The sequence below is a fragment of the Tauraco erythrolophus genome, chromosome 1 (genome assembly GCF_009769465.1).
Source record: "Tauraco erythrolophus isolate bTauEry1 chromosome 1, bTauEry1.pri, whole genome shotgun sequence".
Classification (NCBI taxonomy): domain Eukaryota; kingdom Metazoa; phylum Chordata; class Aves; order Musophagiformes; family Musophagidae; genus Tauraco; species Tauraco erythrolophus.
Genome location: NC_141465.1, coordinates 55,043,543 through 55,047,288, shown reverse-complemented (window position 1 = coordinate 55,047,288; position 3,746 = coordinate 55,043,543). Strand labels below are relative to the sequence as shown.

At 39.9% G+C, this 3,746-nt stretch overlaps 1 pseudogene; it reads right to left on the bottom strand.

Moving 5' to 3' along the window:
* Window positions 1-2,900: 2,900 nt before the first annotated feature.
* Window positions 2,901-3,508, bottom strand: LOC147529404 (uncharacterized; annotated as a pseudogene).
* Window positions 3,509-3,746: the final 238 nt, after the last annotated feature.

The following is a 3,746-nucleotide window of genomic DNA, read 5'->3' as shown; positions in this document are numbered from 1 at the left end:
CTGACACTGAGCACTCCCTTAAGAATTGTAGCTAACACTTCGTCATTTAAATTTCATAACATCCGCTAGAAACTGATGAATAATTTCGCATTCATTTTTCCAGGATGCAAGCCTGTATATATGCAACTTTCTTACAACTAGCCTACAGAAGAATGGGAGGCAAAGCGGCTGTTGTTCAGGTTGGCTGATTTCTGACAGACAAGGAGAAGAACAGGAAACCTCTGTCAAACCTTTGTTGGTTTAAAACCAAAGTATATTTTAATAATATCACCATGAATCCCCAGAATACAAAATAGTGCTGTTATTAAAATGTACCATCTAACAGCAATTGTTAGTAACATAATTTTTTTTTTCTTTTAGTTTCCAAATTTTTCGCTTTCAGGTAAAAGGAAAAAGAAATATGAGGGTGCACTACAAAATTTCAGGCAGCTTGAGAGCTAGCAGCTAGCCAGACTCATTGAAAAACAGAACAGTAACAGGCATTTATATTTAATCGATCCTATTGAGCCAAGAACAATATTTTAGAGAATACCGCCATTGTTCTGTGACAGAGGTGTTAACCGAGTGAATGGGATCGATCAGTGATGAGATGAAATGTAAATTGCTGTTAATGCTCTGCTACCAACTGAGCAACTAAAAGAGAGAACTGTGATGAAATGGGCATGGTTACCTAGCTGAAAAACATTTTGGTCCTGCTACTGCAGCCTACTAATGTAGTACCAATTCACCAGGCAGAAAAAAATGCTGCAAAAATGGTAATGGTACTGTTTCTTCGTCACCAGCAAAATCAGAACTTTCCTTCTTTGTCATGAGGAGTAGTGGGTAAATGTGTAGTACTTCTGTAGTTCACCATTTCAAACTCTGTAATGTGAACATGGAAATCAGTAACTCCAGTAACCAGAGGGAGGGGAGCCCAGAGGTTTCCTTTCATCATAGACTCTAAATAAAAATAACCTATCAAGGAACACAACAAAAAATCTGAAAGAAAAGATGCTAAACTGGATGGACAGTAGATCTATTCCACTATAGCATTCTTTTATCAGCAAATGTAGTAATTGTAAGGACATTCAGGAGAAAGCTGTATCACATCCAAGACAAGTCAAGGGATAATCGTTAAGGTAACTATAGGAAAATGAGACAATCTGTCCTCCAGAATGACAATAATGGGCTGACAGAAGAGAAATATATCTCTAGTAAAGTTAAAACAAGAATTAAGAAAGAGTGAGAAAAAAAACCATATTTTTCTTTTTTAGAGATTCATAAATTTTTTTGGTTTAAAAAGGAATATATTTCAATGTTTTTGGTTTTGCAATGGGTTTGGTTTTGTTTTTGTTTTTTGTCAAGATTAGCTTGCTCTTCAGCGCAAGATTTGTTTCAGTAATCAACTGTTAGGATAACTGAAAATGCAACATTTCCCATAACTGAATAAAGATAGGCAATTTCTTGGATTTCTTTATTCCTAAATATTTAGAATCTGTAGCCACATAAATCATACAGCAATGATGCTGTGTTCTTATCTGCTTTGTCTTAAATACAAACTTAATGCACGACTCTGAACAGAGGGAAAATGGGGGCAGACATGTATGTGGATTCACAAAATGATCAGGTACAGATATGATTGTTATTGTGAGGAAGCCTCATCATATTTAGAGTTAAAAAAGGGAACACAGAAACAGTTGCATGGATTAGATCTATTGCCCATCTAGTATATTACTTCTATAACTTTCATGTTGCATCTTGTATTTTGACTGTCCCAGACATCTTAGGATGTGTGTACTAATGCAGAAGACAGCGTCCATCACGAAAGAGGAAAGAAAGCAATCTGGAAGCAGCTTATTAGTATCTATTTACAGTCATTTGCAGTTTTCTAAAAGTAAACTGCATGGTGCACAGTATCTTGGTCAACCAGTTAGCATCATTCAGGTATGCTGAACACAAGCAGTTTTCCTCTAAGACTTGGCTATACAGTAATAAGCAGCCTTCTAAAATGAATTTTATTAAAGAATGTAACAGAAATTGGAACAAAATCTAAAATAGACTCAAATGCTCAAAAATATGCAATTTGAGTGTAGATATTCTGTCCAGAGCCATCAGGAATGTTCTTCTAATGTTATACATAAGCAAAAGTCTCTGTTGAGAGGATAACAGCGACGCAACCTATACTACGGATGACACAGAATATGTCACATACCAGGTACCGCTCCATAGATCACACTTTTAAGGTAATGTCTACTGTAAATGATTAGATACATAGCACTGGATCTAGAGCTCTTTATGCATACATATTTTAATATATTTTTATGTATAATATACACATACATATATACATTGCATACTCATGCGATAGACAATAAATTAAACATTACAAGCACACTGGTATTGTGGGTATTGTGGGGTCCTGCATATTCCTGGCTTTCCTCACTCCTTTCTCTAGGAATAACTTAGTTACCACAGGTCACCAATGCGCTAGACTAATAGCAAATCCAGGTATCACTTATTTCATTACCTGAAATTCTTTTATCTAAAGAGAAACTAGAATGTACTTAAACAGAATGTACACAAGACACCTAAGGAAGTTCTGTGGGCTAAACCAGTTTATCAGAGTAAGATATTTTTGCAGTGATTTATGCCTCAGAGTAAACACTGAGACTACTTCTTGCTGTGCTCAGAGACATTTAAGGAGACAAAAGAGCAAATCTGCCAATCTAATACTCAGTTCTGTGACTAACATGCGTGGAGACTTGTTGCATTAAACACAATTTCACAGCAGTTTCCAACTTCTGTTTTATATAACTGTTTAATAGTTTTTTGTTTATCCCTGTTTTCTATTAAATACAAACCAGAAGACATAGAATCATAGAATCATAGAATCATAGAATCGTTAGGGCTGGAAGGGACCTTCAAAGGTCATCTAGTCCAACCCCCCTGCAAGGAACAGGGATATCTCCAACTAGATCAGGTTGCTCAGGGCCTCATCCAACCTGGCCTTGAACGTCTCCAGGGATGGAGCATCCACCACCTCTCTGGGCAACCTGTTCCAGTGTTCTACCACTCTCATGGTAAAAAATTTTTTCCTAATATCCAACCTGAATCTACCTCCCTCTATTTTAAAACCATTACCCCTTGTCCTATCACAACAGGCCCTCCTGAACAGCCTCTCCCCATCTTTCTTGTAGGCCCCCTTGAGGTACTGGAAGACCGCTATAAGGTCACCCCGGAGCCTCCTCTTCTCCAGGCTGAACAGCCCCAACTCTTTCAGCCTGTCCTCATAGGAAAGGTGCTCCAGCCCTCTTATCATCTTTGTGGCCCTCCTCTGGACCCTCTCCAACTGGTCCATGTCCTTCTTATGTTGGGGACTCCAGAACTGGACGCAATACTCCAAGTGAGGTCTCACGAGGGCAGAGTAGAGGGGGAGAATCACCTCCCTTGACCTGCTGGCCACGCTCCTCTTGATGCAGCCCAGGACGCGGTTGGCCTTCTGGGCCGCAAGAGCACATTGCCGGCTCATATTGAGCTTCTCGTCCACCAGTACTCCCAAGTCCTTCTCCTCAGGGCTGCTCACGATCCATTCTCCGCCCAGTCTGTATTTGTGCCTGGGATTGCCACGACCCAGATGTAGGACCTTGCACTTGGCCTGGTTAAACTTCATGAGGTTGGTACGGGCCCACCTCTCCAGCCTGTCGAGGTCCCTCTGGATGGCATCCCTCCCTTCCAGCGTGTCGACGGCACCACACAGCTTGGTGTCA